General features: G+C 50.0%; 1 pseudogene across 1 annotated transcript in view; it reads left to right on the top strand.

Annotated features, from left to right (window-relative positions):
* The window catches only part of LOC145543175 (RAD52 motif-containing protein 1-like), a 211,682-nt pseudogene that overhangs the window by 7,595 nt on the left and 179,218 nt on the right, over window positions 1-24,869 (top strand). The window lies entirely within an intron of this gene.

The following is a 24,869-nucleotide window of genomic DNA, read 5'->3' as shown; positions in this document are numbered from 1 at the left end:
CCTTCCCTCCTTGCTGTCCTGGCTCCTGCAGCCCTGGGCTGGCTAATCACGCTACTGTCAATTCAGATTAGAGCCCATTATGTTCCTTCATCTCAGCTTAACATTTTTGTGGTTTCCCAGCTCTGCCCAAAATGCTCTGCTAGGGGCAAGGGCTGCCCAGCTGGAGGAAGCTTTGGGAGGAAGAATGTGAGTCTGTGAGTTCCCCAGGTGGGCTTTCCAGGATTCCTGCCTGTCAGAGGTTGAGGCTGGAGTTGGGAGGGGGCGGGGCACCAGGAGGAGTGGTCCCTCTTCGGCTGTGCTCCAGACTCCAGGGAACTGGAGGTCTTAGAATCTCAGCCTCCTTGCCCTGTGTAGACTCCCATCCCAGTGTCCTATGACAGATGGAACCACACTGAGGACTGTGTCTTGGTCTCTCAGTCTGAGAAGAGTCCCAGATCGTGGAATTCTGTGCCTGGAAGGCTCCTGGCAGAGCCACCAGTCCTAGCGCTTGTGTTGGGGTCCAGCTCCATCAGCCACAGGTGTGGCTTCTCTGCTCAGTTCAGTTCAGTCGCTCAGTCATGTCTGACTCTTTGTGACCCCATGGACTGCAGCACGCCAGGCCTTCCTGTCCTTCACCATCTCCCAGAGCTTGCTCAAACTCATGTCCGTTGAGTCGGTGATGCCATCCAACTATCTCATCCTCTGCTGTCCCTTTCTCCTCCCACCTTCTATCTTTCCCAGCATCAGGGTCTTTTCCAAGGAGTCAGTTCTCCGCATCAGGTGGCCAAAGTATTGGAGCTTCAGCTTCAGCATCAGTCCTTCCAGTGAGTATTCAGGACTGATTTCCTTTAGGATTGACTAGTTGGATCTCCTTGCAGTCCAAGGAACTCTCAAGAGTCTTCTCCAACACCACAGTTCAAAAGCATCAATTCTGCGGCACTCAGCTTTCTTTATAGTCCAACTCTCACATCCATACGTGACTACTGGAAAAACCATAGCCTTGACTAGACGGACCTTAGTTGGCAAAGTAACATCTCTCCTTTTCAATATGCTGTCTAGGTCGGTCATAGCTTTTCTTCCAAGGAGCAAGCGTCTATTAATTTCATGGCCGCAGTCACCATCTGCTGTGATTTGGAGAAGGGAATGGCAAACCACTTCAGTATTCTTGCCTTGAGAGCCCCGTGAACAGTATGAAAAGGCTCAGAACTCCTCAGACCTCACCCACAAGCCTGCCTTCCTCAGGCACAAGCTCTGGGGACCTCCTCAGCCTGGGGGAGCCCTGGGGAATCTGGGAGAAGCTCCCAGAAAGAGACAAAAGTGAGAGCAGAGGAATGGGAGGGGGCTGAGCCTGAGGAGGGGGCTGATCGAGAGGCTTTGATGAGTACTTTCAGCGCTGGCAGTGTGCCGGGCCCCTGCAGGCCGCGTCTTAATTCCCACAACTGCCCCCTGGTGTAGACACCCCTGTCACTGCTGTACAGGTAAGGAAATCAAGGCACAGAGATGGGAAGTGACCTGCTCAGCGTCACACAACTAGAAGGGGAAAGCAGGATGGGAGTTCAAGTCGCTTGGTCTCCACTGCAGAGCATGAAGAAAGGAGAGACAGGAGAGCCTCCAGTAGCTCACAGGGTGAGCAGGGACTTGTCATCTCCATTTGCAGATGAGGAGTCCAAGGCTCAGAGAGGTGAAGACCACCTTGCTGAGGTCACAGGTGGAGGGTGACTGACCGGGAACTCAATCTAAGGTCTTTGGTGTCCAGGTATGCAGGGTAGGGACACTGCACCCTGATCTCCCCCGCCTCTGCAGAATTCCCAGCTGTACTGCCCAAGAGCTGAGATGTTTCCCACGGGTACGCAAGCAGGGGCAGGATCTCGTCTGGGCGCCTCAAATCTTCTCTTGTTCGTCAGTTCAGTCAAGAGGATGTCAGTTTGCCTGTAGAGAACGCCAGGGGGAAATTTGCAGGAACTGTCTCCCTTTCTACTCAGCCCAACAGCTTTCCCTCTGAAACATCCTCATATTGCCCCATCTCACCCTGCTGCCAGGTTCCAGCCCTTCTTTGAGCTCCGTTCACACAAGCCAAAGGATCACCCTCTGCAGGGGCCTCAGGGACCCCAGAGCTTTCTTGGCTCTAAACAAAATGATCTCTGTTTTTCTTTATTTATTAAATTTGGCTGCCCCACTTAGCCTGAGGGATCTTAGTTCCCTGACCAGTGATCAAACCCATGGCCCCTATATTGGAAGAGTGGAGTCTTAACCGCTGGACCACCAGGAAAGTCCCAAAATGGTCTCTGTGTTTAGTGAGAGTTAATTTTGGTCCTCAGAGTTTCAGAAGCCCTCCATTTACACTTCTTGGTAGCTGGTCATGTTATACCCCTGCTTGAAATCCTTGGCTGTTTTTCTCGAGGTGAGTTCCTCAACCTCCCCCACCCTCCCAGTCCAGGTCTCCAGGCCCCGCTCGAAGTGTCCCGTGCCCCATTCAGCTGAGTCACCTCACCTCTTCCTGAATCTGGTTCATTTTCCCACCTCTGTGCCTTTCCCATCGAGTCCTGCTGAGAATGACCCTCCTCCCTTTGTCCACCTGACTCATCCTGCTCCACCTTAAAGACTCACTTATAGAAAACTTCCACCGCTCCCAGAGTGAATCACTCTCTCCTCTGAGCTCCCACCATCGGGCTGTATTTTTTTTTCCATTTGCACCAACCACACTGCACTGTGGGCAAATGTGCGTCCACCTCTCTCTCTCTCCCCCACACTGCACTGTGAGCTGCTTTTCCTGGAAGGAGAAAGTTCTGAAAAAGTTCTTCCCCATCCCTCCCTCTCTCCTCCCCTCTCTCCTTCAACACATATGTATTCAGTCTTGCAATGTGTCAAGCCAGGTGCTAGGTGGGGTTCAGGGACGAATAAAAAAAAAAATCCTGGTAGTCATGGAGTTTGCAATTTAGTGGAGGAGGTAGATAATCAAATATTCATACAATTAATCAAAAGATTAATTAGCACCGTGGTAAGTGGCCTGTTGAAGATGTTATATGGGCTAGGAGGACTAGCTGAGCTTTTTGAAGAAGCACCTGATAGTGAAGAGCAGGTTGCTACCTTCAAATCTTTCCTAGCAATCCAGCATCCTCTTGGTTTGACTCTCAGAAGACCCATGTGGCCAGTGTAGTTTCAGCTTGTGGTCCTTTATGGACCGTAGATCCTTTCTATCTATTCTTGCTCAGACTCTTTCATTCCCGACCCCACCCACCCAACCCTTGCCGTGGCATTAACAGGGACTCTCCTGGCCTGGTCTAGATCACATCAGTGGAACAGTGTATGGGAAATGCTGGGAAGGCCAGGGCTCTTTGACTTGGACAGGTTTTTACCTACATGTCATTTGTAGGATATACTCATCATGGGGAGAGGTAAGAACAGTATCAAATTTGAAGTTGAGGTTAGAAGCCTGAAGAAACCAAACTGGAAAGGCTCTGGCTTCCAGAGGCTAGGAGGAGAGAAAGAAGCAAGGGGTCTAATTCATTCTCCTGGGCAAAGGCAGATCCTCAGAGCCCAGAGCCTCAGAGCCACAGCCCTGGGGGCTGTGGACCCCCAGTGGGGCCAGATAGGGGACATCATGCTTCTAGGGTCTCTGTGGGGGTGGAGGTGGCTTAGTGGACGTCTTTGCCAACACACACAGTGAAGACTAGCACAGCAGGATCGGCACAGCTGACTGCCTTGACACCAACTGCCTACAGTCAGTCTGCCTGTGGCATCCAGCTACTCACTCCCCACTGGTACCTTGGTTTGTTCTGATGACTCCAGACCATGGTTCTCACCTTCATCCACTCTTCATGGCCAGTGAGTTAGCCCCCAAGATTTGGAGAATGTTCCAAATGATCATCACACTTCTTAAGTACAAACATTTTAAAAAAAAATTATTTATTGGCTGTGGTGGGTCTTCATTGCTTCTCAGGCTTTTCTCTAGTTGCAGCAAGCTGGAGCTACTCTCTAGCTGTGGTGCGTGGGCTTCTCACTATGGTGGCTTCTCCTGTTTCAGAGCATGGGCTCTAGGGTGCATAGGCTTCAGTAGTTGCAGCTCCCGGGTTATAGAGCGCAGGCTTAATAGTCGTGGCGCGTGGGCTTAGTTGCTCCACGGCATGTGGGATTTTCCCATATCAGGGATCAAACCCATGTCTCCTACATTGGCAGCCGGATTATTTACCACTGAGCCACCAGGCAGCCCCAAGTACAAACTTCTTATCATCCACACAAGCAACAAATGTTCACTGAACACCCAGCATGTTCCAGACACTGTTGGGATTCAATGGCATAATGAAGTCACGCTGGCCTTAATTACTCTAAGCTAATCACTCCAGTTCCTTTAGCCTCCATACTTTAGGTATTAAGAAGAGAATTAGAGATGCAGCCCTGGACCTTCCTTGATGGTCCAATGGTTAAGAATCTGCCTTGCAATGCAAGGTATGCGGGTTCGATTCCTGGTCCGGAAACTAAGATCCCACATGTGGTGGAGCAACTAAACCTTCCCCCACATCTAGAGAATCCATGCGCAGCAAAGAAAGATCCTGCCTGCCATAAGACCCAGTTCAGAAAAATAAATATTTTCTTAAAAAAAAAACACATGCAGCCCTCATCCTCAAGGGACTTACAACCACATGGAACTAACCGCAAGGTAACCTGACTGCCAGTCCCTTTCCTTCTCTGGGCCCTGGGCTCCCGCTAGGTAATAACAAGGAGGATCAGACTCCCTGACCCTGAGTCCTTGGAGGTTCCACACTTAAGGTCACCGGGTGATGTGCAGGAATCATTTAAGTCCCCTTAAGACAGGTGCCAGGAAACCTACCAATTGGATAATTAGACTTGCCCCGACCCCGCGTCCCTGGAGAGACCGCAGCTGCCCTCCCCGCAGAGGCCGGGCGGAAGGGCTGGGCGCCGCGGGGGTCCCCTGGTGGAATGTGGCCATGGTGGGCGCTGGGACCGGGGGCTCGGCTGACAGATCTAAGGCCGCCCGCCTGCCACCAGGTCTCCACGGGGTGGCCCACCGGCCTCCCTCCTGTGGAATGAAGAGCCTCGCTCCCCCTACCTGGCGTTTAATCTTTAATGCAGCCCCAGCTGCCCTCGGGCAGGACCCATCAACCCACCCGCTCTGATAAAAGCGATAATTAGCTCTTTTCCAACTTTTCACTTCTACCCCCCCTTTTCCACCCTGATGTGTGAGCAGTTGGGAGAATTCCAGCTAATGGGCCTGCCCTCAGCCATTTCTCGGGTCCATGCAGGCCGGAATGTGCGGAGTCATTAGCCGGGCCTCCCGGGCAGGGGCCCGCACGCGGGACGTGCTCGCTCGGGGGGTGCTCGGGGGGTGCCCCAGCCACCCGGGAGAGGGCCCGGCCTCGGCAGAGCAGACCTGCCCAGACCTGCTGGGTCCCACCTTCCTCAGCCGCAGCCCCTTCCGGGACCTCGGCAGAGCCCACTTGGGAGGTCGCCTCAGGCTCCCACGGGGCCAGGCCGAGAGGACGTGGGGCCTTTCGTCCCCAGGCATCGCCCTGCTTCCAGGGCAGGGAGCCCAGCCTGGGTTCAGCCACCGGTCAGTGCAGAGGCTGCTGGCTGGGATACCCCCCCTACCCCACCCCACCCTGGCCCCGCCCCATCAGTGACTTATAATAACTAACTTGTGCGCAGGGTCGGTCCCTGATGAAATGCTTCCAAAACGCTCCACTCAGACGCTCCACTCAGCCCTGCAGCCCAGGACTTAACCATGCAGGCTCAGGAGCTGCCCCCCAGGAGCAGGGGCCAATTCTGGCTAAGCTCCCTACCCTTTCTCTCTGACCAGCACAGGCTGATGTCCACACACAGACTTGTCGGTCACTTAGTGCCAGAGGCTGCCAGGATCTAGAGCCATGAGGTCACCAGCACCCAGGTTGCCTAGGACTCCCAATGGAGCCATTGCTTCCCAGGGTCATAAACAGGCCAGTGATGCCTGGAATCAGAGGTTACCATCAGCCAGGGCCAGCTTCACCTAGAAACCCAGGGGTCCCTTTGCCTGGTGCTGTTGACACCTGGAGCCACCTAGACCCACAGGACACAGGCATCTGGAACCCCAGAAGGGCCCACCCAGGGATGCCATAAACTAGGGTCACCATGAGCCAGCATGTTGAGCTATGGATTCGTCAACATGTCACCCACCCTTGGACACGTGTAGGATTGAGGAACTTTGTTGTAAGCTCCTGCTGGCACTTAGTGAAGTGGCTTTTCTCAGATGTGTGCTTAGTCACTCAGCACTGACTTTGCAAGCCCACAGACTGTAGCCCACCAGGCCCCTCTGTCCATGGGATTCAATTCTCCAGGCAAGAATACTGGAATAGGTTGCCATTCCCTTCTTCAGGGGACCTTCCCGACCCAGGGATCGAACCCAGGTCTCCTGCATGGCAAGCAGATTCTTTACCATCTGAGCCACGAGGAAAGCCCTTTCCTCAGCTAGGCTCAGGGATTATTTCCCTTTACTGACTGCTCAGCAATGAAATAGCCCAGAATCTCTCGGGCCACTTCTTCCACTGCCTGAACCAAAGGGCTCCTGGCCCACCGGGTGCTGGATTCTCACTGTGAACTTTCCAGAGGGGAGAAGAGAGGTGGATCCTACACACCCAGTGTCAACCCATAAGTGGGGCCTGCTCAGCAGGAGGGGGAGAGCATGGTCTCTACCAACATGTTCTCCTCTTTTTACAGAAAGTAGCTTGGAGAGTAGGATCTAAGGACTTTCCGAAAGAGGCTGCATTAATGCCCCAGAGACAGAGCAGAACATCATCAGAGACCTGGTCACTGGGGCCAGGACCTCCCTAAGCTACACCTTCTCCATCCTACCCACCCAAAGACCAACACTTCTACACACGGTTCAGCCTTGGACAGTACTGTGACCTCCCTGAGATAACCCCAGACAAAATGTGGGAAAGGACTTTTACCACCTCCCCACCCTCCCCCAGCCAACAAATGTGTGCGTGCCAAGTTGCTTCAGTCGTGTTTGACTCTGTGACCCCATGGAGTGTAGCCTGCCAGGTTCCTCTGTCCCTAGGATTTCTCAGGCAAGAATACTGGAGTGGGTTGCCATTTCCTTCTGCAGGGTATCTTCCTGACCCAGAAAGCAAACCTGCATCTCCTGCTTTGGCAGATGGGTTCTTTACCACTAGCCCCACCTTCAAAATGTCACAAATGTACACAGTAAAAGTTTTAAGAGCTTAACTGAAATCTTAGGGATAGTGATTTAAAAGTTGTACACTTTAAATAATTCCCACGGGGTGCCTTGGGCTGCTATGCCAAGGGTTTCCAGTGCCGAGTTCACGGGTTCCGCGGGGAGTGGACTGCTCAGCTGCTCTCCTCCCACTCTGGCCATGGTCCATGCCCAAGGCTGTTTTCATGAAGCCTGGTCTCATCTCCAGTCCACCAGGGCCTTCAGCCACCCCATGATGTGTGAGCAGGGCAAAGGTGAGAATCGTGGGGATAACAGGATTGGAGGAGAGTTAGAGATTAGGGCAAAGAGGAAGGTAAGGAGGCCGTGAAGGGAAGAGACAACTGAAACAAAAATAAAAGTCATGTTCATGTACACACTGCTGTATTTAAAATAGGTAGCCAACAAGGACCTACTGTACAGCACAGGGAACTCTGCTGCATGTTATGTAGCAGCCTGAATGGGAGGGGAGTATGGATACGTGTAAATGTATGGCTGAGTCCCTTTGCTGCCCACCTTAAACTATCACACCATTGTTAACCGGCTACACTCTAATATGAAATAAAAAGTTAAAAAAATAACAAAAACTAAAAAACCAAATAAAAGTCATGCTGGGTTTTTTATTTTTACCTTGTGGAACCTCAAAATTCAGGATGCTCTAGTCAACTGTACAGTTTAACAGTAATAATAACAGCACCCTGCATCCCTTAAGCATTGTAACCCTCCTCCACTGCTGGTGGGAACATACAATGGTGCAGCTGCTTTAGAAAATACTTCGATGATTCCTCAAAATGTTAAACATAGTTACCATATGACTCAGCAACTACACTCCTGGGTATTTACCCAAGAGAACTGAAACATAGGTCTATGCAAAAACTTGTACAAGGATATTCTTAGCAGCATTATGCATAGTAATGGGGACCTGGAAACAACTCAGAGTCTACCAACTGGTGAATGGATAAACAAACATGGTCCATCCATATGATGGATATTATTAGGCCATCAGAAGAAGAAGTACCAATGTGTGCTGCAACATGGTGAGCCTTGAAAACATCCTGCTGAGTACAAGAATACAGGTCATGTCACAAAATACCACCTATTGTATGATTCCATTTATATGAAATGGCTAGGATAGGAAAAAATCTACAGAGGCAGAAAATAGAGCAGGGGTTGCCCAGGATCAGGAGGAGGAGGAAACGGGAGTGATTGCTAATGTATAACCTCAACTCCTTTCAATCCCTGGGTCGGGAAGATCCCCTGGAGGAGAAAATGCCAACCCACTTCAGTATTCTTGCCTGGAAAATCCAGTGGACAGAGGAGCCTGGCCAGGCTACAATCTATGGGATTGCAAAGAGCTGGACATGACTGAGGAACTGAGTGTGCACACAACCTCAACTGCACCTTCTTCGTGTTCAGGGACTTTGAATAAGTCTCTTGACCTTCATGAGACTCAGAGTTCTCATCTGTAAAATGGGCACACAGATCTGTATGTTACACACAGAGCACAGTGCCTGGAGTGTGTAGGCATCATTACCATTAGAGATGCTTCCTTCACACTGTCTTCCCCTCATTTTCTCTTTCTCAAGTCTCCTGAAGTGCCATCACCCTTAGAGGAGAAGAAGAAGCAGTGATGAGTCAGTCTTCCACCTTCTTCTCTCTGTCAGCTCACTTCTGCATGATCAGTGTTGCAGGGTGGGAAAAACTACACTTGTAGCTAATCTCTCTCCAGCAGTTTGGAAGGAGATTTACGTTTATTCATTTTCATTGTCGTTTCTGGTTTGGTTTGTTTTGGTTCATTTCATCTCAGAGAAGTGATCCCAGCAGGACATATCATGAATTCATTCATTGTTGACCACTATCCGCAGGTCAAGCTCTGTAATCCAGGGACCAAGAGAGTCAAGGGTCTGGCCCTCGTGAGGCTTTTATTCTAGTGGGGAGAGGCAGATAAGAAAGAAAAAAGCCCAGAAAGAGCATATTTTCTGATGAGCTATAATGCAATGAAAGTAAGACCGAAAAAGGTAGAAAGACTTCCTTATTATCTAGGTGCTCAAGGAAGGTTTCTCTGAAAAGCTGGCTTCTGAGCTATGGTAGGAAGAGGGCATTTGAGGTAGAGGGAAAAAGCTGGAGCATTTCAAGAAGAGCATGAAGGCCACAGTGGCTGGAGTTAAGACAGCGAAGGGGAGTGGGGTGGGGGGGGCGGGTCTTGAGGTAGGCATGGCCCCTGTCACACAGTGAGTAGGTTTGCATCAAGAGCTTGATTTTGTATCTAGTGTGCTTGACTGCCAGGGAAGGTTCTCTTCGATTTCTTATAACAGGGAACCGGAAGGCAACAGTAGCAGTACATCTAGGATGGTGTCTCTTTATGCTTATGGCAATGAGGTAAAAGGGTTGAGTCATCGGCAACAAATCTTTGGGTTTTCTTTGCAATGTCCTGCTGCCACGCACCGTCTCTGGGCTAGACGGAGCAGGGCTTTTACCACTGAGATTCCTTCCGGTGCCTGCTATGGACCCACCTGGCTAAGCAGCCTCCCCGCTGAACAGGTCACGTGGAACACATGAGGTTAGATGTCATTTTTCCTTTGCTTTAGATCAAGACCTGTCTTTGGCTGTGAATTGTTTATGAAGAAATGGGGCTCAGAGATGCCTACTTGTGCAAACCTTGTCAGAAATGGATAGTGCTGTCTACACTGGGCAGGGGGCAATGCACTAGAATAGGCATGTTCCTCATATAGATGTAGAATTTGGAGTAATCCAACGGACACTTAGATAGTGTGTGTGTGTGTGTGTGTGTGTGTGCATGCGTGTATGTGTTGTAAGACTGAGCTAGAGAGAACGCTGTGACAGGAAGTTTACACATGGCCAAGTTTTAACAACAAACAACGAACAGTTTGTGGCCAAGCAGTCAGTCTAGAGGAAAAAACAAACAGACCAGGGGGCGGAGAAAGGCAGAGATGGGTTTCCCAAGCTGCTGCTGGGGTAGAGGAAGAATCACAAAGTGTTAGGATTTTTTGTCTGGTTGCCCACAGGTACTATGGGTATCCAGCTCCCCCTTCTTCTTGATAAAGAGAACCTGAGTTCTGGTGAGATAGCCATCCTCCCTAAGGAAGGGGGTCTCTACCTCGGGAGGAAGTCTTGATTCGCCTAAGCCAGGTGTGGTCATCTCTTTTTTGAGATTAACTTGTGCTTGGGCAGGTGATGAAATGGCAGCAATGAGAGTTGAAGGCAATTTCTGCTGGGGCTTGTGGGCAATGTCTCCTCTCTTGTAAAAAGGGACTCGAGAAACTGTTCCTCTTATGCTTCAGTATTGGCCTGCAGTACTTGGGTGTGTGGCAGCCACTTTGACACCACAAGGTGAACTGACAGGCTCTTGGAGGGTAGTCAGGTGGAAAAATTTTTTAAATCCAAGTTGTCAATGACACCATTGGGTCCCTAAATTGACCAATCCCAGAGCCTCCTCCCTCTGGCCTTCTTCCCATGTGAGATAAGTTTTCCTTGTTATTTGAGCCATTTCAGGCAGGGCTCCTAGGTACTTCTACCCTAATCAATGTTGTCTTCCTCACTGGAAAACAATTTGAAAGTAAGGATCATGGCTTCTTCACTTCTGGATCTCCAGCACCCAGTGCCAAGCCTGGCTTATTGTAGGTGCTCAGCAGATGGAAGGATGGATGGACAGATGGATGGATAGAACTCACCATCTCTTACCACATCTTGATTCTAGCATCTGCTCTTCTAGTTCACCTTTTATCCTCAATCAAGTTCAGAGGGCATTGAAGAAGCGTGAAGTCTCAAACTCAGGAGACTGGCACAAAGCCTCCACATAAACATAGCCCTGAGCCGTGCCTGGGGCAGCCAGGAAAATGGTGATCTTCATAGCAAAGATCTCAGACAGAGCCCTTCGCCTAGAACTATGCTTCTCCCCTGGAGGTGAGGTACTCGTGTTTCCTTGGAGCCCCTCTCAACACGCAGAGCAGGAGCCACCCACCCCATTCACGAAGGAACCAGCTCTGGGATCTGGGAGCTGGTCTCCAGGTGTCCCAAAGCCTCCGTGGCTACTTGGATAAAGGGCGAAGCCACAGAGGTCCTAGTGAGATGATCCTCCTTGATAGCCTGCATCCCAGCATTTCCTGGGAAGAGGATTCTTGGAATAACCACTCCCCACAACCACCCACCCAGCCAGAGTAGAGAGTAGCAAGGAGAGAGTTTTCTCCTTCTGAGTCTTGAGAGGGTCCCTCTTGGACCTGTTGCACATGTGTGAGAGAGCAGGCTCTGGTGCAGGGTGACATCTGTGGCTAAGAGAAGGAAACCCATGGTCTTATCTAAGGATTGACCCATGACCTTGACCTCTTAGGCAGTGAGCACTGACAGCTGAGCCATCATTCCCAACAGCCCATTTTGCATCCAGGTTGTGGGGCCTTGCAGCCTGGGAACGTCAAGCAGACGGCCAAGTCAACAACTGGTTGCTTCATCCCACACCCCCAGGACTGTGCGTGTGCGTGTGCGTGTGTGTGTGTGTGTGTGTGTGCGCGCGCCTGTGTGCGCCCAGCCCTACAGACCAGGGTCCTCCAAGGGGCCTGCCCCCATGTGAAGGGAACACCCCGCCCAACAATGACCAGGTGGCTAGGACATCTTTCCACAGCAGCTGGGAGGAATGGGCAGAGCCGGATGCAGGCTGCTGACCTCCCTTCCTCCTGGAGAGGAAGGCCCTCCTGCAGCCACCTTTGTGCTGACCCCTGGGCGGGTACGAACGCCTTCCCTGCCTGTCGGTCTCTTCCTGAACTGCAAGAAGCAGCTTTTCCAGCCCCGCCCAGCCCCTACTCAGGAGAACGCCAGCCCAGGGAAGGAGCTGCTGGTCCTGGCTTCTGCCCAGCGCTGATGGGTGGGGTGGGAGGCCAGGACCCGAGGCCAAACCAAGGCCTTCACCCGGCCCCTTCTGGAGCTCGACTCCTTCTCCATCCTGTAAGAAAATAGACACAGGGACAGAAGGGACTTCCCTGAACAGGACACGTTCTGCAAAAAGGCCTGCACTGGGGTCAGCAGATACCTGGTGAGCATCTCTGGGCAGGGAAGGTGGTCAATAAATTTCATTTGACAGAACACCCCTGTAGCATGTATCACATGCCTTTTATAATTATTACGTATTTAAACCCCACAACAGGGACTTCCCTGGTGGTCCAGTGGTTAAGACTTTGCCTTCTCATGCAGGAGGGGCGGTCCCTGGTTGGGGACCTTAAGATCCCACGTGCCTCACAGCCAAAAAGCAAAACATAAAACAGAAGCAATATTGTAACAAATTCAATAAAGACTTAAAAAATGGTCCACATAAGAAAAAAAAAATCTTAAAAAATAAAAACCTCCACAACAACACTATGAGGAAGGTGGTATCATTATGACCACTATACAAATGAGGAGGCTGAGGCACAGGGAAGTTAAGCAACTGGCCTGAGATTGCCCAGCTAGTAAGTGGCAGAGTCCGGATTTGAACTTGGTCTGCAGAATTATGCTCTAAGCTAACATGCAATGCTATCTCTCAAAGGTATAAAAAGAAGAGCATTGCCTGAACATTGCCTGTGTACTAGGCACTGTCACACGGTCCTGCCTGGAGCCCACCACTTGGGAGCCCAGCGTAGAACTATGCCACAGCTGCACTGTGGTTGGGGTGATAAGTGTGATCAGAGCTATATTGTGAAGGTACCAAGGGAAATTGGAGGGCAGGAGGCAGAAAGATGAATTCCGCCTGATGGCAAAACTCACTATGTATCATGCCAGGCAATTTCTTTATATATGTATATATAAAATATGTTATTCTTTTTTATTGGAGTATAATTCTTTTACAGTGTTGTGTCAGTTTCTGCCATACAATAAAGTGAATCAGCTATATGTATATATATATCCTTTTCATACTGAAAAACATACTGACCTAACAGAAGCAGAAGATATTAAGAAGAGGTGGCAAGAATACACTGAAGAACTGTACAAAAAAGATCTTCATGACCCAGATAATCACGATGGTCTGATCATTCACCCAGAGCCAGAAATCCTGGAATGTGAAGTCAAGTGGGCCTTAGGAAGCATCACTAAGAACAAAGCTAGTGGAGGTGATGGAATTCCAGTTGAGCTATTTCAAATCCTGAAAGATGATTCTGTGAAAGTGCTGCACTCAATATGTCAGCAAATTTGGAAAATTCAGCAGTGGCCACAGGACTGGAAAAGGTCAGTTTTCATTCCAATCCCAAAGAAAGGCAATGCCAAAGAATGCTCAAACTACCGCACAATTGCACTCATCTCACATGCTAGTGAGGTAATGCTCAAAATTCTCCAAGCCAGGCTTCAGCAATATGTGAACCGTGAACTTCCAGACATTCAAGCTGGTTTTAGAAAAGGCAGAGGAACCAGAGATCAAATTGCCAACATTCGCTGGATCATCGAAAAAGCAAGAGAGTTCCCGAAAAACATCTATTTCTGCTTTATTGACTATGCCAAAGCCTTTGACTGTGTGGATCACAATAAACCGGAAAATTCTGAAAGAGATGGGGATACCAGGCCACCTGACCTGCCTCTTTGGAAATCTGTATGCAGGTCAGGAAGCAACAGTTAGAACTGAACATGGAACAACAGACTGGTTCCAAATAGGAAAAGCAGTACGTCAAGGCTGTATATTGTCACCCTGCTTATTTAACTTATATGCAGAATACATCATGAGAAATGCTGGTCTGGAAGAAGCACAAGCTGGAATTGAGATTGCTGGGAGAAATATCAATAACCTCAGATATGCAGATGACACCACCCTTATGGCAGAAAGTGAAGAAGTACTAAAGAGCTTCTTGATGAAAGTGAACGAGGAGAGTGAAAAAGTTGGCTTAAAGCTCAACATTCAGAAAACAAAGATCATGGCATCTGGTCCCATCACTTCATGGCAAATAGATGGAGAAACAGTGGAAACAGTGGCAGACTTTATTTTTGGGGGGCTCCAAAATCACTGCAGATGGGGACTGCAGCCATGAAATTAAAAGACGCTTACTCCTTGAAAGGAAAGTTGACCAAGCTAAACAGCATATTGAAAAGCAGAGACATTACTTTGCCAAAAAAGGTCTGTATAGTCAAGGGTGTGCCTTTTCCAGTAGTCATGTATGGATGTGAGAGTTGGACTGTAAAGAAAGCTGAGCGTTGAAGAATTCATGCTTTTTGAACTGTGGTGTTGGAGAAGACTCTTGAGACTCCCTTGGACTGTGAGGAGATCCAACCAGTTCATCCTAAAGGAAATAAGTCCCGAATGTTCATTGGAAGGACTGATGCTGAAGCTGAAACTCCAATACTTTGGCCACCTGATGTGAAGAGCTGACTCATTTGAAAAGCCCCTGATGCTGGAAAAGATTGAGGGCAGGAGGAGAAGGGGACGACAGAGGATGAGATGGGGGGATGGCATCACCGACTCAATGGACATGAGTTTGAGTAAACTCCGGGAGTTGGTGATAGACAGGGAGGCCTGGTGTGCTGCAGTCCATGGAGTCACAAAGAGTTGGACACGACTGAGCAACTGAACTGAACTGAACTGATATGTATATCCCCTCCCTCTTGAGCCTCCCTTCCACCCTCACCCTGTGCCCCAGTTACTTTCAAATGTGTGATTTCACTGAATTCTTGCAAAACTCTATTAAGGAAAATGAAGGTCAGAGTAGTCAAGTGACTTATCCAAGGATGCACAGCTAGCCACTGGCCCAATGCACATCTCTCTGGTAGCAAGGCCAGAGGACTTTCCACTATACCAGTAGGGCACTGCGGCTAAGTCACTTCAGTCGTGTCCGACTCTGTGCGACCCCATAGATGGCAGCCCAGCAGGCTCCCCTGTCCCTGGGATTCTCCAGGCAAGAATACTGGAGTGGGTTGCCATTTCCTTCTCCAGTGCATGAAAGGGAAAAGGGAAAGTGAAGTTGCTCAGTCGTGTCCGACTCTTAGCGACCCCATGGACTGTAGCCCACCAGGCTCCTCCATCCATGGGATTTTCCAGGCAAGAGTACTGGAGTGGGGTGCCATTGCCTTCTCCGAGTAGGGCACTAGGAGCGCAGTAATTAAGGAAATTGAGCTCAGAGAATTCAAGGAGCAGGAGGGGGCTGGGTCAGGATTAGAACCTAGGCCTTTCTGATGCTTCAATGAGCAACTGCCAAGGCTAGGAGGTGGTGTTTCTTGGCCCTGCTGTAGTCAGGACTACAGTCCCCCAGTCGGGGGCCCCCTTGGGAAGAAAGGAGAGACGGGAAGTCCACGCTCTTGTCTCACCTGGCAGGCAGGCTCTGGCCGTGAGCACTCAGTTCACCTGAGGCCAGCTGACCCCTGGAGCGTCAGGAGGGCGACCCAGGTGCAGCTGTTAGGCTGGTGGTCCTTCATTCTCATTCATTCTCATCTGAGGGACTGTGCTCAACTCTCTCGGCCTAAACAAGGCTTTGGAGACCCCTCCCAGTGCCAGTGAACTCTCCTGATTTAAAAAAAGAAAAGAGAGTCAAGATCGCCTCTCAATTTGTGTGCTGTTTTCTTAAAAGCAGGGGCAGACAGCAAGGCCCCACCAACTGCGATCTTGCCCTGGGCCCCTGAACCGCAGCTCTGGCTGGGGAGGAGGGGGGGACAGGAGATGGGCCCCTGCTCTGTGGGTGAGCAGGCAGGAGCGGGGTGGGGGCAGCCCAGCCTGGGTTGCCGACCCCTTAATCCCCCACCAGTGGAATGTGCTTGATTCCAGGAGGCTAAGGTTTGGAGGGTGTGGGGGGGAGCTGCAGAAGGCCCCTTTAAAAAAGCCAAATGTTCAGGCAGGCCTGTGGCCCCGCTGTTTGACGGTTCTTGATGGATGAGCCCCCAACCCTCCTGTCGAGCCCCCTCTTCCCCCTCCTCACTCTGTGAGGTCTGGCTTGTGCGAGGAGGCCTGTCGGGACACGTTGGCCCCATGGCCTGCAGCAGGACGGAGGCCTCTGAGGGACGCCTGCCGGCTGGCCCTCTCCTCAAGCCCAGGCCTCCGGGTTTTGGGTGCTTCCCTTTCAAAGCTGCAAAATTATCGCCATTAATTCGGCTTGTCTCCTGAAGGCACTGGAGGCAGGGCAAGGAGGCCCTGGCTACTGAGGAGCCCAGGCTTGATCCAGCTTCTTTGAGGCCAGAGAGGTGGCTGTTGAGTGAGGTTTTGCCCTTGGGAGACGGGGGCTATTAGGACCACCGTGGGACTGCAGGGAGTTCAGCTGCGGACTTCTGTGGCAATCCCACTCGGGTCCTCCTGAAGGGACTATGTTGGAGCCTGACAGAGCTGGGAGCAGGGCGAGTGGCAAGCTGGGTTCCTGGGTCACTCCTGCCCCACCCTGAGAGTGAGTGCCCCCTTACATTGTGTGCCTGGGGTACCTGGCTTGCCTCATCCTGCCCTGAAGCCCCCTTCACCTCCACCAGGAAGCCTGCCTTGACTGCCCTCATACCCCATCTCTGAGATTCTCTGGATCTAAGGGAACTCAGAGGAGCCCATATGGAGGGGTGTTTGGTGTGGAGAACTGGGGACCCAATCTGTGCATCAGCATATGCCAGGCCTGGGATGCCAGGCTGGGAGGGGGTATGTTGGGTGGAGGAAGAACTACACAACCAGCTCTCTGCCTTCAGGAGCCTGCGGTCTCCTAGAGAAGTCAAAGGGCACCCTCTAGATCAGCACCGTCCAATAGAAACGCAGCACAAGCTGCAAATATGGGCTACATAGTTAGGTTTTTAAATATTATGTATTCAATTCATTTATTTGGCTGTGCCAGGTCTTAGCTGGGGCACACAGGATCTTCCATCTTTGTTGCGGCATTTGAGAACTTTAGCTGGTCGTGTTGTTGTTTAGTCGCTAAGTCGTGAACGACTCTTTCGTGATTTCATGGACTGTAGCCTGCCAGTCTCCTCTGTCCATGGAATTCTCTAGGCAAGAATACCGGAGCGGGTTGCCATTTCCTTCTTCAAGGGATCATCCCAATCCAGGGATTGAACCCACATCTCCTGCATTGGCCACCACAGAGCCACCAGAGAAGCCCTTAGTTGATTACACGGGGTCATTTTTTTTTTAATTGCGGCATATGGGATATAGTTCCCTAACCAGAGATCAAACCCAGGTCCCCTGCACTGGGAGCATGGAGTCTTAGCCACTGGACCACCAGGTCCCTACATACTTAAATAGTCTAGAAGTGATCATAAAGAAGGAAAAAGAAACAGGTCAAGTTCATTTTAATAGTGTATTTTATTGAAACCAAGACACCCAAAACTTTATCATTTCAACATGAATCAATGTAAAAAAATATTGCAGTACTTGGCATTATTTTGTACTAAGTTTCTGAAAGCTAGTCAATATTTTACACTTACAGCACAAGCTGGTTTGCACTGACCACACTTCAAAGCCCAATAGCCACGTGTGGCTAACAGCTAGTGTATTGGACAGGGCAGCCCTGGACCAAGTGGCTTGGGCTACAGTGACTGCAATTTCATTTCAAGGGGAGAAAAAAAACAGGATGGACCAAGGTGTGGAAGGTTTGGGGGCACTGGAGAGGGGCTTAGAGATTCCTTCTTGGAAACTTTTCCATCTGGGTGGGCCGACTCCACTTCCTGGCAGGTTGAGGGCAATTTTGATGGGGGGGCTGGTTCCCAGGACTTTACTTCCGGAATCCTTGTCTGCAGGGCCTTGACCTCTGTGTGTTGCCCGGGAGCTAGTGTGAGATAGGGAGCCGGAGTCAGGACGTGCAGGTTCCAACCCCAGCTGGGCTTTGACCTCTGTGTAACGTGGGCAGGTCACACCTGTCTTGGGGCCTCGGTTTCTCTCTAGGAAGATAAGGAGGCTGAGTGGTCACCAGTTCATCGGTTATCAAGGGCATGGAAGGAAAATTCCTCCATATTCCTGCTTCCCACTCCACCCCTGAAACCCTGAGGATTCACTGAATGATGGATATGAAAGGGGATGACACAGAGGCTCCTGTATGCTCAGGGCAAGCCCTGTGGGGCTGTAGAATAGAGAGCTTCCAGGCTGGTACTCTCGGCCAGGTCCCACAAAATGGCCACCTGCCAGGAACAACCCCCACCTCCACCTGGCCTGCCATGTCTCGAGTCAACTCACAGATGCACCGTGAGCCCTCCAGGAAGCCAGATTCTCAAAGCACCACTGCTCAAGGTGCTCACAGGGCAGGTAGGCCACTCACTCTTGACTTGTAGAATTCCTGAGGACAGCCTCTTTAGCCCACTATCTCTCTAGCCTAGATCAGTGGAGCACCTTAATTGAAAGACCCAGGCAGGTCTTTGTCCTCACGAAGCTTATGATCTAATGTCAAGACATGAAAAGCCAACATTCTCAGGAGGTGAATACTAAGGCACAGAGAATGATAAAGACAAGAGGGTGGAGAGGGTGAGACAGGATGGGTGGTCAGGAAGCCAGCCAGAGGAGTGGTTGGGAGGTGAGCCAACTTGGAAGAGGGGACAAATCTCTTCAAGGAGCCAGCCCAGGCCCACAGGTATGAGAACACACTGAATGTTTAGACACCCCAAGTAGGATCCATGACTTGAGCCCAAGGTGGGGCAGGGGAGCAGAAGCTCCAGGTTTGGGAGTGGAAGGTAAGCCGGTTCTGGAAAGGTGAGCACCGAATCCAGGAAGAAGTAGCAGGGAGTCACTGATGGTTCCTGAGCAGGAGACATGCATAAGGTTGTATTTTAAGCCGGTGAATCCGAAGGCAACATTCCTGGAGAGGCAGGTGGGCAAGGGGGTGAAAACTGGAAGCAAGAAATTCACTCAGGAAGTTCCACAACAATCACTGTGAAATTAACACTCAAACCGAGTGCACAGCCCTTCTCATCTCACCTTCCTTCAACCTGGTGAAATACCAAGGGTGGATATTAGTGTTCCCAGCTAAGAGATAAAGAAACTGAAGCTCAGAGGAACTGATTATTTGGCCAAAAGGTCGTCTGAGTTGGCAAATCAAACTCAGGCTTTCTGTATCAAACTCTCAACTCTTTCTATCCCCTGCTCAGGGGTCCAGGAAAATGGGGGCCTGAAAGGAAGAGGCAGAGACCAAGGAAGGCTCCCTGGAGGGGTGGAGTATGTTCAGAGGAAAGTTGAGCTCACTTCATCTAAGCATCCCTTGGAAGTCTTCACACGTCAACACTGAGGTGGTCCATCAGGTCCAACTAACACTGAAGTGCCCGCTCTAAGAGTCAGCGACCCAGGGCCTGAGTTCAAGTCTCAGCTTGTCACTTACCTACTGTTTACTTTGGACACTTAACCTCTCTGAACCTCAGTTTTCTCCTCTATGAATTAAGATACCTGCACACAAAGGGGGTTGTAAGGAATGAATGAAATCCTTAAGAGCCCAGAGAGACCAAGCCTTTGGTAAACCTCTCAAGTCTAAATTAAGCCAGCCCATTGCTCCTTGTGCTAATCCCCAAGTCTCCTTCTCCCCCACGGTGAAGAAGAGACCACCACTCTCCCCTGCAACTGCTCCCAGCCTCCAGCCATCTCTGCCTTCCGCTGACCTCCTCACCTTCCAAAGATGCCCCCACATGCACCCTGCCCCAGGTGGCCCCAGAGAGCACGGGGCTCAGAAGTCATTTCTCCAGCCTCGGAGGGGGCTTCCTAGAAACCATACTGAGCTCCACGAATGCCACCATGGAAATCACTTAGAAAGAGGAAAGGCAGACCTTTGCCCCTCTCCACGCTCCACTCACAGGTGATGGGGTTAATCGGGAATTCTCTTTCACTCCCTCAGGGCTGCTGGTGGGGGTCCAGCTCCCCATGACCTGGGGACACATCAGTCAGTGATAAGTGGGGCTTTCCAGCCCCTTTTATCCTGTTTACAATACAGCGGCTCTCCTAGGACCAAACCCCACTCCCCCCAACCTTGCTCCTGGCTGTTATGGCTACATGAGACAATTTGCTGATGGACTCTCCGTGGAGGGCAGCTTCCTGGAGACCTCTCCCCACTTCCCACAGGACCCGGGGCAACATCTCCTCCACCTGGGGGGTCCTGGAAGAGGCCACAGATGCTTGTTTTTCTCAACTCACTACAGCCTCTGAATTCAGAAATGTCATCCTTTCTGTCTGCTTAGCTTTAATTGAAGGGGCTGGGGAGAAAACCCAGAGGCGATGAGATTATGTTTCTCTGGCTTTGAGGGGGTGCTGACTAGGGTTTTGTTGCTGTCCAAAGCAGAATCCTTCAGAGGTGTTTTACTTACCTGTGCAAGGCCCTCTTTGAGTCAAAAAGGCAGGATGACAGGGCAGCTCCTTGGAGGGCAGTGTGAGACCATAGCCTGGACCTAGTTCCCCTCTCCCATAGTCTGTTTAGGCAAGCAAGTTAACCTCTGAAGCTCAGGATGCTTGTCTATAAAACCAGGATGTTGATGCCTGTCCTGCCTCCAACTGGGTGGTGACAAGCGCAGAATGAGAAATTGTTGTGAAAGTGCCTTAAGAGGAGGTATTTTGTTTAGTACTCTGCACCAGTTTCAAGTGATGAGTCTTTCAGCAGGAATGGCTCCTCTGAGGCAGACTGTTTATAATCGCCTGAAAGTCAACTTTCAGACAATTCTGAGCTTCTGAAATGGCAGGCAGATGGAACAATTAGGAAAAGTGACGTCTCTAGTCGTGTCCGGCTCTTTGCAACCGCATGGACTGTAGCCTACCAGGCACCTCCATCCATGGGATTTTCCAGGCAAGAGTACTGGAGTGGGTTGCCATTTCCTTCTCCAGGGGATCTTCCCGACCCAGGGATCAAACCCAGGTCTTCTGCATTGCAGGAAGACACTTTACCATCTGAGCCACCAGGGAAGCCCATAATTAGAAGAGTGAGTTGATTAAATGGAGTTTATTTCAAGGCATTAAGATTAACAAGCACCTAACTTATAGCAGTCAGGGCTTCTCACGTGGCTCAGTGGTAAAGAATCTGCCTGCTAATGCAAGAGGCGTGGGTTCGATCCCTGGGTAGGGAAGATCCCCTGGAGAAGGATATAGCAACCCACTCCAGAATTCTTGCCTGAGAAATCCCATGGACAGAGGAGCCTGGTGGGCTACAATCCACGCGGTCACAAAGAGTTGGACATGACCGAGAGACTGAGCATGCATGCACCTTATACCAGTTATTGAACTGGATTCTAGGAAGATACAAGGATGTAAGACACAACTCCTGCCGTTGGGCTGGTGGGCAGAGAATTGAGATACACGTGCAAAGGGCTGAGAAAGAGCACCAGATGCCACAGGAGTACAGGGGAGGAGTCCTGATCCAGCATGGGTGTCAGGGGCACTCCCCAAGAGAGGTGAAACCAGAATGAAACTTGAATGATTTCATCAGGCTTGAGGCAGAAGGAAGGGTGTTTGATGCATAGGGAACAGTGCATGCAAAGGCCAGAGGACACAAAGGCACTTCAGAGGAGAACTACAATTACTGTAGTTAAGATGGGGAAAGTGGCCATAGATGCGACCGGTAAGGAGGGCTCTGTCTGCCAAGATAAAAATTTATTACTGTGTTCCTGGGGCACCAGAGAGCTCTCGAAAGGCTCAACATTGAAGAGAATGATTGGAAACGAGAGGGAGATGAGGGCCTCTCAACAGGCTCTTAGGTTTGGTAGGTGAGACATTCAAAGATGGTGCTAATTGTGCGAGGTGCTGCATGAACATTGGTACAGGCGAGATAGACAGTAGGGGGAAGGGGGCGTAGGAGACAACAAGATCAGAAGGTACACTAGAAGCGGGGTAGAGACCAGAGTAGGGGGAGTATAGGGAGCAGGGATGGTTTGATAAAAAGGGTAACAGGACTGTTCTAGTCCATCTAATTGACCAGAGAGACACAACAGATTCACAGTTTCCGAGAAAATAATTACGTTTCGTCAAATTGGACAGATCAAAAATACTCTTCATGGACTCCCCTCGTGGTCCAGGGGTTACGAATCAGCCTGCCAATGCACAGGACACAGATTCGATCCCTGGTCCGGAAAGATCCCACATGCCACAGAGCAACTAAGCCTGTGCACCACAACTGCTGACCCGGCATGCTGCAACTACCAAAGCCTGTGTGCCAAGAGCCTGTGCTCTGCAATGAGAGAAGCCATCACAATGAGAAGCCCACACACCACAGCTAGAAAAATGGACATATGCAGCACAGCCTAAATAAGCAAATACATACATAAACTTTTTAAAAAAGTCTCTCTAGAGTATTGAAGTTTATCACATCATGAAGGGAACAAACAGGATGACTGTAGACTAGTTTACCAAATTCTGGAACTGTAGAACTGTAGGACACCTCTTAAAGTTCAGATAAAAGGAGAGAGCATGAAGTCATCATACTGATTTTTCTGAAATATTATTTTATTCCATTACCCAAGGCTCCCCTGGTGGCTCAGATGGTAAAGAATCTGACTGTAATGCAGGAGGCCTGGGTTCGACCCCTGGCTCAGGAAGATCCCCTGGAGAAGGGAATGGCAACCCACTGTAGTATTCTTGTCTGGAGAATTCCATGGACAGAGGAGCCTGATGGGCTACAGTCCATGCAGCTGCAAAGAGTCGGACACGACTGAGCAACTAACACTTTCACTTTCGTCTTCACCCAAGGCTCAAAGCCCTCCAGGTGTTCCACAAGATGGAGGCAAAACGTCTTTCCTGTCTGCAGCATATTCCTCTGCTCTAGCCAAGAGGAATCACACAGACTGCCTGGGACTACCTACAGCTTTTGAACTTTACCTCTCTGCTGGCCAAGAACCCCCTGTGCCTGCTTCTCCATACATCTTAATCCTTCTTGTACTTCAAGGTTCAGCTGAAATCTCATCTTTTCTGGAAAGTCTTCCTTCATCATCAAATTGAAAGGGATCTCTTCCTTCTCTACATTATGACATACCTGATTGCCTTTACTACTCATTACACATTCATACACTGTCTTGCATTGTTACCTTTTCATAATCCCTCTACCCTCTCTTACTAGCTGACAAACTTTTCAAGGTCGAGCCTCTGTTCCTGAAAAATGAACAACCCCATAATTCAGTGGCTTAAAATATCATCAAATTTACTTTATCTCTTGGTTTCCTGTTCAGGAATTCAGGCATAGCCTCAGTTGGGCAGTTCTTCTGTTCCATGTGAAGTCTACGGAGGTCTATAGAGGTCGTTAGGTAGGAGTCAGCTGATGGATAGACTAGTATTGAGAGGACAAGATAGTTTCACTTACAGGTCTGGTGCCTTTGCTGAAAGATTGGGCTCCACTGGGCATGTTGACTAGACTACATATAGACATGGCCTTTTCAACATGATGGCCTCAGGGGAGTCATACTTTCACCAAGGTGGCTCAGGATCACCAAAGTGAGTGCTACTTCAAAGGGCTGAGTAGAAGCTGCAAGGCTTCCTATGACTTGACCTTGGAAATCCTAGAATTTCTCTTTTACTACATTCTGTTGGTCAAGCAAGTCACCAAGGCCAGCTCAGATTAGAAGAATTAGACTCCACTTTTTAATCAATTCTTTCCTTTAACAGTAGCAAAAGAATACAAAACCATCTTTATTCCACCACACAACATTATCCTAGGGACCTAGGCAAGAAAAGTCCCTGAGCCTCAGGGGGCCCTACACTTTGGAGTGCTAGTTTTAATTTTTTCTAAGTCTTCCTTAAGTGGCTGGGATCATTCTAATCTGCTTCTCTAGGATTGTATTCCATCCCCCCCACCCCCACCCCCCAATATCTGTGCCTGGTAACAGTAGGTAATCATTAAGAAATAAATATTAGAATAAACAGGCAAGTGTTAAGGAAAGAATGCACATGGGTGGAGAGCATCAACTTGTCAAAGGAAAAGGAACATCTCCTCCCTTGGGAGGAACTGTAGATAAGTCTGGGAGGATGGAAACGGATTAGGTCTATGTGGTGTCCGAATGTGGTGCAAGGAGATCCAACCAGTCCATCCTAAAGGAGATCAGTCCTGGGTGTTCATTGGAAGGACTGATGTTGAAGCTGAAACTCCAATATTTTGGCCACCTGATGTGAAGAGCTGACTCATTTGTAAAGACCCTGATGCTGGGAAAGATTGAGGGCAGGAGAAGGGGACGACAGAGGATGAGATGGTTGGATGGCATCACCGACTCAATGGACACGAGTTTGGGTAAACTCCGGGAGTTGGTGATGGACAGGGAGGCCTGGCGTGCTGCGGTTCATGGGGTCGCGAAGAGTCGGACACGACTGAGCGACTGAACTGAAACTGAAACTGGTGTTCGAATCCTTCAAGTGTCCAAATCCTTCAAGTCCTAACTCAAATGTCACCTCCTACATTGTCTTTCCTGAATCTCCCATTGGAGCCGACTCTAGCTCGCTTGATGTCTTTAGATCTTCTATCCTTAGACGTTTATTTGTGCACAAATCTTATTTCCTTTCCTATACCGAGACTCTTTGAGGACAAGAACAAGTTTGCCCCACAGCATATGTGATACATGGTAACCGCTCACTTACTCTGGGTTTTATTAGATGAATGTGGGGGGCCGGGGCGGGGGAGGCGAGACAGGCGATTGTTGGGGGGCGAGACAGAAAATGCTTGCACCAGAGACTCCAGCGAAAAAAGAAATCTCCAGACCCACAATTAAACAGTTGAACGCGAAGACAAGCAGGAACCCTCCCAGCCTTTCTCCAGCGAAGAGCTGCGGTCCACTGACCTCCAACCTTGCTCTGAGGACCCCAAGCCGATACACTGCGACTGCCCTT

The sequence above is a fragment of the Giraffa tippelskirchi genome, chromosome 3 (genome assembly GCF_054371585.1).
Source record: "Giraffa tippelskirchi isolate mGirTip1 chromosome 3, T2T-mGirTip1v1.2.pri, whole genome shotgun sequence".
Taxonomy (NCBI): Eukaryota; Metazoa; Chordata; class Mammalia; order Artiodactyla; family Giraffidae; genus Giraffa; species Giraffa tippelskirchi.
Note: the sequence above shows the minus strand (reverse complement) of the source record. Positions and strands in the feature narration are given on the sequence as shown.